Raw genomic sequence first — 12028 nt, forward strand, 5'->3', positions numbered from 1 at the left:
TAGCCCTAATTTTGCTCACGGTTCTCGTGTATTCTCTCTTTAATTATTGATCCTCGAGACTAAGCATCATTCCTGCTTTGGGGGTGCTTTAAACCTATAGCAAGAATTAGGCATCTTGTAGCCTATATATAGTTTTTATTTTCATATTAATAATTGTACTTTAGTGACAAAGTCTTGTTTCCTTTTCAATGATGAAATTGTCTTAGAAATCTCACATTAGTATCCTAATTAGGATTTGTTTTTAAGAAATTTTAGATAATACGCATTTAATAGTTTTATACATCTTTTCATGAATATTCATGTAATCGAGTATCATTGATTGTACATAGCAAAGAAGTTTCTGGAAACAACTGTTAGTTACTTAAACTATAACTCGTGGAGAATCTAAATCCAAAAAGCCTTGATATGAGATTCTACTACCAATTCTATACTAACCACTAAGTTTTCATCAAGGCTTCATCAACCCCTCTAATGGAGGTTTAGCCTTGAGTCATCAAACTAACATTTCCCATTGAATCTAAACTAAACATAATGTAAGAAATTGAGATTTACTTAATTAAACAATAATGAATCTAATTTAATGGCTGGAATGAAATAAGAATAAGAATTGAAATTAGATCTAGAATGGAAATGACAAAAATCGAAATTAACAAACTAACTATTTTATTTATCTAATCAATCAAGAACAATGATTCAAGAATTTAATCTAAAACAGGAATTGAAATGGAACTAACACTTAATTAATTAATAAAACTAGATCTAGAATTCTATATATTAATTTAGGTCTAACTAGCTACCATTAACAAAGAGCTAAGCTTTTGTTTTTATACATTCAGATCCAAAATCGTGCATGGGCTTGAGCCATGTTTTGGGGCGAGAATCGTGCCCAAAACCCAATTCTTTCAAATTCAAAAAGGCCTCTCCAGCTGCAGTTGGCTTCCACAGACTTTTCGTCCACTTCTGCTCCTCTGATTGGGTCAAGGCTTGGACCATTGGAAAGCTCTTTTTCCGAGCCGGTCGTTTTGACATAAGGTAGGCCCAATTCCGAGGTCCGAGTCCAAAGATATGACATTCGAAGTTCTCACGACTTTTGCTCCTTTATCTCGGCTAAAGTGGCACATTTCTGCACATAATGGACTTTGAAGCCTGAAATGCATAAAAACACCTAATCAGTATTAACTCTTACTTATTATTCACATAATTGGTCTAACAGTATGATTCTTAAGGGGTGAAAACTACAGTTTTGGGCTCTTATCACCTCGTGAGAGTTTTCTAGAGAAGATACTCACAAACTTCATTTATACTACAACGACTCAGTAACAAAGGCTTGTTTCCTTAATTAATCTCAGGTATCTAGACATCTCACTAGCAAGGGAAACAAGGATTTTATTATTTCGAAATTCAAGTTAATATACATACAATAATCGAAACATCTACGTATGAGCATGCATGTAGTGATCTAATAATAAAATGTACGAGCAGGGCCGTTTCTGGATCCTTTGGATAACATCCTTAAGTAGGTTCTCACAGGTATGTGTCGAAACACAATTTCTCTCTTATTTTTCCACTCAAGCTTTGCTATCTCCAAGCAGGCACACGCACACGCTTCACATACTCAATGACAAATGAGGAGCCGAAGTTCGAGAAGTCACAACTACTACTTATTATCACACTATCCTATCCCTAATTGTGCTAGAGGTCTTTATTAGGTGTTATGGGGCTTAGGTGGTAGTGTAGAAGAAAATGAAATGGAAAATTCAAAAAAAACGATAAGTATGAGAGAATAAGGTCTTCTAGATATTTATACTAGAGAATCCTTATTTTCCTTCCCTCGCTTTTAACATGGTTTCCACACTTGATTTTTCAAGCTTTTGTATTCCCTTTGATTTGATCTTTTGGGGAATTCTAACCTTGATATTTCTTTTGATTTTTGGAAACATATTTCTATTTTTCTTTTTCTTTTCTTTACGCACGTAACTCGATTTTGATTTGTGACAAGGTTTTTCTCTTCATTTTTCTCAAGACTTCATCCTATTTCTCATACTCATAATCTAGGTAGGCTTATTTAATTGTGGTTACTAGATGGGTAATGATTTTTTGTGAAGTAGAAAGGATTAATGAAAGGTTCATTAGGCTTAATTAAAAAAAAAAAAAAAAAAAAATTAAAAAAAAAAAAAAAAAAAAAAAAAAAAAAAAATTACAGTGCGAATTGTTGGCTATATCGATCCAAAGAAGGCCTAAATTCTCAGGATTTGGGTAGTGATCAAGTAAGTAGACGGTGAACTTCTCTATTCGAAAGAACTACTCATCCGTGGTCATTACTCATATATCATACATTTTGAGGTGCTTTTGGTTAGATTCTTACAGATATGGAAACTAAGTTGTCTAACCGTGGGTCCCGTAAACTTATCACCGCGGTACATTTAATGATAGTCAGTGCATGAATGCTCATGAAAAGATGTAAAAACTATTGCATACGTATTAAATTAAGTTTCTAAGGACAAATCCTGCTTCTGATACTAGGGGGAGATTTCTAAATATTTTTCATCATAGAAAGGGAAACGAGAATTTGTTTCTAAATACGTTTATTTAGACATTAAGTAAACTATATACAACTATGCATACCTAATTTTTGCAGAAGGTTCTCACCACCCCCAAACAGTCGGACACTGTGTCCTCAAAGTGTTAAGAGGAAGAAAGAGTATACCTGAGAGGCTTTGAGCAAAAATAAAGCTGACATCTTCCACAGAAATTTATTGTAACACACTATATATTATACATCATAAAAGTAGAAGCACACTGTTAGAGTAGTACACTGTTAGGTCATTTATTTATTTCACATCAAAACATAAAACAAATATGTACATGCATCAACTCATATTGCCCCAACCTTGAACTGGGGGATAGTCCTTCCTTGCCTCGTCCCTATAGAAATGCCATTCCTTCGCATCCCGCCAATCTATCATAGCTTTCCAGACTTCACTCCACTTCCTTTTCTTTGCATTGTCTAGATGAGCTATCATTTTATCATCATTAGGGAAAGAAGGAACTTTCTTAAGATACCTTGCGTATGGTCCATGTCCAAAATTGCAAGGAACTAATTATCTTGTTTGTTGGACACATAGAGTCGACCTTTACCCGCCTTTTGAAAGGTGGCTGCAAACTCGTGGAAGTACGCCCTCACTATTCCCGCATGTCGTAAATCGGCAGGTGATATATAGTCTTGCCGAAAAGACCGAGCCTTCTTAAGATTCTCAATTACTAGTTCCAGAATGTCAAAGGTGGTACGCTATCGGGCCAATGCATGGAATGTCTTACACGCCTTTGATGCCGTGGAAAATACCAATCTCCCATGATGTTCGAAGAATAAATAACATGGCAGTTCCAACATTCATGGTCATACTGGCTAGTGGAATAGTGAATTATGGCCATCGGCCAGCTTCGGCACGTTCTTTGATGTGGGCAAGGCCATCGCCATAGCGGGCAGCAAAATCTTCCCTAGAGTAGTCATTAAGGTCATTCTCTATCATGTATTGGATGGGGAGATCTGGCTGAAGAGGAGGAAGGTCTAGAGCCATAGCCACTATTGGCTCATAAAAGGCGTGTCGGGTGTTACCAATACGTAGTGTAAACCCATTCAAAGGGAAACCATGGACAGCTGGTAGATTTTCCATGTTATTATAAAAATAAGTTGCCAAACCTGGGGAGTATGTCTACTCCGGGTGTAGAATGAGAGAGTTCCATCCAACTTGAGTGATGTAGTCTCTGAAAAGATGTCCATATGCCGGAGAATTCAGCAAAGAATGGAAAGATTGTTCTGGAATCATCTTTGGAGCTTCCATTGTGTGAAAAAAATGTGACCTGTTTAGACAAGGATAAACAAATATTAGAGCATGATGAGAATAATTAAGTAAAAACAAATTACCATACGAAAATTAAAAACTAGAAAGAAGATGATAAATAATATAAAATTGCAAAATTTAAATGGTTTTATCGCCCAAGTAACGGCGAGGATCCTTTGTGGGAGGGATCCGCTTATAAGATTTTCTATGTCATTAATCCGCGCAAATGCGACTGCTGTAATATTTTGCTTTCTCGTCGGTAAATCTCAGCGTGGTTCTCCATTATGAGAGTGTGATTTGCCAAGAATTGGTTGTGGTCGTGCAAGAATTGTGCTTGTTCCTCTTCGCTTATTGTCCCTCGTGTCCCAAATTCAAGAAGGCCGGTGATAATAATGTTCGACGCTTGAATAATGTCATCAGTCCTTGTTGAATTAAGCCAAGCCCTTCCATGGGATTAAATACGCTGCATAATGCATTTTCATGAAAGATGTTGTCGGTGGAACAATCTTCGCTTGGTTCCCGCGACCGACATGGTTCTTTTGCAACGCCGGGTTCCGTAATCCGCTCCTACATACCGAGTGAATGGTAAGAATGTTAGCTGTTCAATAGGTGTATGAGGAGAAGTACTAGAAAACCCCAATGTATCATGATAAGTGTCACAATGGTTGGTAAGGGGCTGCCTTTTTCCGCGCACGCGATCGCATTCCGTCAGAAATTTTATAATGCAAAAATCATTGCAGTTAGTCCGCAATACCCGTGAAAGTAAATGGAGGAGTGGTTTGGTTATTTCGAAGTCTTAGATGTGCCGAGGACATTATGAGCTACCCATTGATCACGATAATTGGTTCTTTTGTAAAGATCGCTGATAAACAATACGGTTTTTCCGGTTGTATTAGCCGCGAAGGATAGTTGCAAACATCAAATGTCGGATATTATCGAAAGGTGAATCCTGAAGGTGTACTCCTTTGGTTTGTAATAGGAATTTGAAGTACCTCGTAGATGATTTCCATAGTCAATTCATGCTCGCGCTCATAGCACGGACAAAGAATTGTCCATTTTGGAAATAACCGCTTTTATAAAATAACAAGACCAATTCTCCGAATAAAATGTTTGCTTATGGTGTAAAAGAGGGTACCATCCTCGACATAATATTTCGTCAAAAAAAGGATGAAAAGACCATTTTGAAAATTTTCCATAAAATTTTGCTCGCGTAACTAAACTTCGAAAGTGAGGGCCATTAAAGATGGAGTGGTGAAAAATTATTTTGGAAAAGGGAAGTTAAATTTTGAGGTGTCTATCCTTGGTATAAATAGGCACCCATCCTAAAATGTAAAAGATAATGCTTCGAGGTGTCACAGGTAGTTAGACCACGCGTATCTTCTAAGATATGCGCAAAAGTGGATGAAGTGTGGATGAGAAGAATAGGGCATGTGACAAGGAGTGCCCCTTTGTTTGTTTGTTTGTTTTTTTTTTTTAGAAACGTAAGTAGAAGGACAAGGAAAATGTAGATATACTATCACAATAGGATGTAAGAATGTACAATGGTATGGAAACACAACATAATGATACGATGACTTAACTACAAACCTAAATATTAGATAGAATTATATGCCACATTAACAACATGACTATAATAAAACAACCGAGCATGAAAACTTGAGTAGCATATTCAAGTTGCTGCTGCTCAAACTTTTCTAGTGCATACATGAGTCTTGAACTTAGAGTGATCTAAAAACGTTTTTTAGAATAAGAAATGTAGAGGGAAGAATATGAAATGAGTGAATATGGAGGAAGAGTTGAACTTATTTATAGAAAGAAAATTGCCATTTTCTGACCGTTTCCTGACCGTTTTCTAGATGTGGTCATGACCGTTTTATGACCGTTTTTTAGTTGTGGTTCACGAATCGCTTTTCCCACCGCTTTTGATGCTACCATTATCGGTTTCTCGAACGCGTGTTAGTTACGCTTAAAATTTGTTGTTTAAGTATGACATATGAAATATATTTATATATATATGTATATAATTTATTATTAGCAATATATGTTCCTACCTATATACTATAATATTAGATATAGCTAATATAAAACTATTTAGGAACCATCTACTATTAAGCTAGAAAGTGAAAACACGTAAATAAAATGTCCGATATAATATTATACAAGACCGAAAAAATAAATCTAGCTACCGATGATCCTCCTCGTGTCAGAGCAGTAATCCTCTGGGCTCGTAGAAGAAGAACCGTGAGTCCCGCGACGCCGCGGCAAAGACGAGCTCCCCGTGGAGGCTAACCGCCTCCCGATATCACCAAGAGTATCCATCACCGAAATTCTGAAATCGATGTTTGGCTCGCCATGAACATTCGCTGAAACCGGTTCCGGCGAAAAGCATATCGTCCCCGAAATGCGTCATGGAGGCTCTCATTTCCTCTGTGGAATTCACCCATGCCGTCATCATCGACTTCGGGGAAGTGGTCATATATGTCCTTAACTCGCCCAGGTACGCCTCATCGATACCGGGCGAAAGTACATGTCTCTCGCACTTCATCGCTTCACCGCATCGGGGCCTCTATGGGTTGGGTGATCTTACTCATGGCAGTCCATCAAAGTATGGTGGGTGAGAGGATCCTACGCTAAGCGTGCTTTCAGCCCTAGGTGCCGTGGGTTCCCAAGGGTCTTGTATGCATTTCTTAAACACCAAAGATATTCTCATATTGTGGTATAGGGAGTAGAGGGGTGGCGCATGTAAAGCCCGATTAATCATGACTTGCGCTACTAGAACGGCAAGGGGCTGACCTAAGAGTGGCATGTGTGATAATATCAAAAAGAAAGGTAACGATGCGTATTACCCTTTCGCCTGAGGATCCAAAGAAGGTGGAGGAAGGTCTTGTTGATGTCGGAATGCTTCGAGGTGCCAATGACGTTCAGTCCCAGCCATTGAGTTACTGCTAGCTGGTTCCATCGCACCGAGCGCGGATATGCGCATTTCCCGTCGATGTTGTACTCTCCCTCGATAAGCGTGTCGAGCATTAGGTCATAAGTCCGTGGGTACACGGATCGCCGCCGAAGTCGATGACGTGGGTCGACCGATGGAATGCCCGTGATCCCGGAGAGCAACACCGGTGTGACTTCGTGTCGCACACCCTCGACGGTGACCCAAAAATGGTCACCATTAAAGCTTCCATTGTCGTAGAATTTCATCACCAAATCCTTAGAATAAAGCCCTCCATTGGCATATAACAAACTCTCCCATCCTCTAGACTGAATTTTGTGATCAAAGAATGGAACAAACATCCCGTTTTCAAACAAATTCCCAAAAAAAATTTCCACACAAATCCGTCTGTTTCCAGCCATTGCTGATCTAAGAGGGAGGATGGCTATAGATTATTGATGAGGGGGAGAATTGGGATGATCTGACGGAAGAAAATTTTGATCGAAGCTGTGAGGGTCTCGCGCGAGACCTGGTTTTAGTGTGGGCCTGTCCCGTGCGAGACCGATTCGAGAGGGGCAAGATCCGGTTTTAGGAAGACGAATCGTAATAATAGTGACGCTGTGGTTATCGGTTGTTTGGGTTAAATGGGCTGAGAAATCGATATTTGGGTTGGGCCAAAAAATTTCTCGAAGCCCAAATCAAGCCTAAAGCCTGATTTAAACCTAAAAATCTAAATGCGTACCCATGACTCGTTTGGACTCCGAATTGGACGAATGAGATATCGAAACGATCGGCAAGAAAAATTATATCCAATTGTATGAGTCATTCTTGAAAGTCACAATTTTTTTTTTTTTTAAGGGTTTTATTTACGTACAAGGGAGATATACGTCAAAAACACTAGATGTCCAGGGGAGTCACCATCTTAAATCATAGACAACCGTCATGTCGGCTCGAGCTTAACCCAATCCAGCCGACCGCGGGCTTCACCTCTATGTATTATGGGGTTAGGGGCAGGACGGTACCATCCTGGACCGTGCGCGCTACGGTCTAATAAAATTGCCCTTTTTACATACGGCTATCCTCAAACCTCCCCAAGGGACTCAAAGTAACCAATTATAGGGTTGGTCTGGTGGAATCCATTGCCCGTTTGTGTTCCAAGTATGCAACATCTGAGGTTTGATTACGAATCCCTTTGTGCAAAACTTAATGCAAAGGGAAAAGGTAACAAAATAAACATATTTACAAGGTGAGTCTTTTAACATCAGATCCTCAAGACGAATCGAGTCTTTTAACGTCAGATTCTCAAGACGAATCCCATCCTGTGGGAGAAACGGCGCGGCAACGAAGATTATCCTGTGCAGCTGGTGTTAGACAAAAGTATACCTTAAATTGGCTAGTATCGGATAGGAAGTCCGGGCCTAGACAGAAGGGTGTTTGGCAATGCATACACCAGCCCATCCTTCGCGCACGTCGTTTACGAGCAAAAGAACTACGACCATTTCCTATTCGTGATGAGTGAGACTTACACCAAATGATTAGCTGAAGTTCGCGAGGTAGAGAGTAGAAAAGGGAAGAGAAGGAAGGAGGTGAAATTTTAGGTACCCATCGTTTACCGAAAAGCACGTTTGCTCTCGTGGTTACGTATCACATTTATACTCCGTTCTGTAAAAGAGTTTTCGTGGACTAAGGTTCCGGCGCTTGCAACCACACACTTCAAAGAACTTTGGAGATCATAAGATAGAAGATGGCCCAGCTACCAAAATGGCATACCCTCTATAGAAACAGGATCGAGTACGCCAAACGAAACATCTAGTCAGTGTATACTAGGATTCTGAAGAAGAGTCTGTTCAACATCTGGTGAGCCTAATTCGTGATAATGTTTTAGGCGTTGTCCATTGACTTGAAATTCGCTGTTATCTTTTGGATTAAGCAAAGAGATTGCCCCATAATGTTTCACAACTAACACAATGAAAAGACCAGACCATCGTGTTTTCAATTTACCAGGAAAGATGTGTAATCTAGAGTTGTACAGTAAAACTTTATGGTCAATTTTGAAATCCTTACGCAAAATGTGCTTGTCGTGCACTCTTTTCATATTAGCTTTGTAGGATTTTGAGAGATCATAAGCATCAATCGAATCTCCTCCATTTCATTTAATTGCAGTTTTAAACTCTCACCGCCTCGATGATATTGTAATTGAGGCTTTTGATGGCCCAAAAGGCACGATGCTCAAGTTCAACCGGCAGATGACAAGGTTTTCCAAAAACAATGCGGTAAGGAGACATCCCTATAGGTGTCTTAAATGTCGCTCGGTATGCCCACAAGGCATCCGATAAGCGAGAGACCATCCTTTCTTGATGGGTTGACAGTTTTCTCGTAATAGACTTTATCTCTCTCATTGGAGACTTCCACTTGGCCACTTTCGTTTGTGGGTGGTATGGAGTAGCAACCTTGTGAGTAACTCCATATTTCTTCATTAAAACCCAAAAATTTTGTTACAAAAATGTGTACCCCATCATCGATGATAGCTTTGGGAACACCAAAATGAGAGAAAATGTTTTCTTTACAAATCTTACGACAGTCTTATGGTCATTTGAGCGACATCGAAAGTGCCTCAATCCATTTGGACACATAGTCTACAAAGAACTAAAATGTATAGAAAACCTTGAGAAATAGGGAAGGGTCCCATAAAATCAATGCCCCAAACATCAAAAAATTTCCACAATCAATATAGGATGTAGGGGCATCATATTTCGCTTGGTAATTCGACCTAGGTGTTGACAACGAATGCAAGCTACGCAATGTTCGTGGTGCATCGCGAAAAAGGGTAGGCCAAGAAAAAACACATTGTAACACCTTTGGCTGCAGTTTTCTTTCCATCAAATGACCTCCGCAAGATTGTTCATGGAAAAGATAATACGCCGGTGTGTTCCCAATCGGAATGTAGCGGCATTTAATGAGTTGGTCGGAACAATACTTAAAAAGAGGTAGGGTTCATCCCGAAATAATATTTTACAGTGGATAAGAACTTTTATGATTAGGACGACCAAAAGGAGGGGACTTCCTCAAGAACTAGGTAGTTAACGATATCCGCATTCATGGAGATGAGAAAATAGAGTACAAGTATTCGTCTGGGAAGGAATCACCGATAAACTTTAATCAATCACTATCGATGTCACCAACCAGCCTCGATAAATGGTCGGCTACTTACATTTTCGGTTCCTTTCTTGTCTTTGATTTCCGTGGTGAATTCTTGTAAGAGAAGGATCCAGCGAACAATCGTTGTTTTTCCCTTTTTCGCGAAAGTAAGTACCAAATTGCGGCATGGTCAGTATATACTATGGTCGATGTTCCAACTAGGTAGGGGCGAAACTTATCCAAAGCATAGACAACAGCTAGGAACTCTTTCTCAGTTGTGGTATAATTACGTTGAGCGTCGTTAAGAGTTTTACTAGCGTAGTAAATGACAACGGGTTTGTCGTCACGCCGTTGGCCTAGCACGGCACCAATAGCAAAGTCGCTAGCGTCACACATCGCCTCGAATGGTTGAGACCAATCGTGGGGTTGAATAATAGGAGCGTAGTCGAGCGGTTTTAGAGTATCAAAAGCTTGTTTGCAATTGAAATTAAAGTCGAATCATCGCATCCTTAAGCGGGAGATTGGTTAAGGTCGAAAGCAACTTTAGAAAAATCCTGAATGAATCTCCCCAGAAAACCCAAATAAGTGGCCTAAAAGGCACGGATATCCCGAATCAGACGTGGGAAGGGTAGCGAAGAAATTTTAACAATTTTAGCCTTATCAACCTCTATCCCGTCTTTTGAAACAATATGACCTAGAACAAGTCCTTTGGTAACCATGAAATGACACTTCTCCCAATTGAGTACCAGATTTTTCTCCTCGCAACGCGTTAAAACTTTGGAAAGGTTGGATAAACAGTCGTTAAAGGAATTTCTGTAAATTGAAAAGTCATCCATGAAGACTTCCATATAACGTTCCACCATATCACTAATAATGTGAAGCATGCAGCTGGAAAAGTGCCCGGAGCATTACAAAGACCAAAAGGCATTCGCTCAGATGCAAAGGTTCCAAAGGAACATGTGAAAGTTGTCTTTTTCTTGATCGGGCGGGATCGATGACAATTTGGAAGTATCCGAATAGCCATCAAGAAAACAGTAGTAAGCATGACCGCTAAACGCTCTAGCATCCGGGTCAATGAATGGGAGAGGGAAGTGATCTTTACGGGTTCGCATTAAGTTTGCGATAGTCAATGCAAATTCTCCATTTTAAAGGAATGCGAAAGGGAGATGCACTCACCCTTTTCATTTTGCACAACTTGAATGCCGGACTTTTTGGGAACAACGTGGACAGGACTAACCCAGTCACTATCTGAGATAGGGTATATGATACCCGCATCAAGTAAACGTAGAACTTCCTCTCGCACTACTTCCTTCATTGTGGGATTAAGGCGGCGTTGTGGTTCTCGTGATGTCTTTGTGCCGTCATCAAGATGTATACGATGCGTGCATATGCTAGGGTCTATTCCCTTGATATCATCTAAAGACCATCCGATAGCGGAGCGGTGTTCACGAATGACATGAATCAAACGTGCCTCCTCGTCTGTAGTCAAGTGAGCAGAAATTATTATAGGGTGACTACCATCGAGATCGAGATGCACGTGATTCAAATCAGGGGTAGAGGTTTTAAATCCGAGTTGGAGGATTGGGGATCAAGGATTCGTGAGGGATCATCTCTTCAATGGAAAAGAGCGAATCCGGTTCTTCGGAATTAGTTTGTACCGAAGCATTAGGGTCAAATAGTGGTACTGACTCTAATAATGCATGGACATCCCTTATGTATGAGTCATCGTCAAACACCGGATTATCAAAAGAAAGAAATTAGTGTATCTCGTCTAGGGGAAAAGAGTTTGTGAAATAATCATGTTCCAGACTATCAACCAAGCTAATCTCGCCCTCCATTATAGGATCGGGAAACTGTTTCATTAATTTGAACACGTTGAGTTCGACAGAAAGGTTCCCGAAAGACAATGTCATTGAACTGTCCCGACAATTTATGAGAGCGTTGGCAGTTGCAAGGAAAGGACGTTCCAAGATGATAGGGATGGAGTCACAGGCTACTTCAGTATCTAGAATGACAAAATCAACTGCATAGTAAAAATCTTGGACTTTTACTATAACGTTCTCTATTATGCCTTTTGGGTACTTGATAGAGCGATCCGCGAGTTGCAGAGTCATATTGG

This window comes from Coptis chinensis, chromosome 4 (genome assembly GCF_015680905.1).
Source record: "Coptis chinensis isolate HL-2020 chromosome 4, ASM1568090v1, whole genome shotgun sequence".
NCBI lineage: Eukaryota > Viridiplantae > Streptophyta > Magnoliopsida > Ranunculales > Ranunculaceae > Coptis > Coptis chinensis.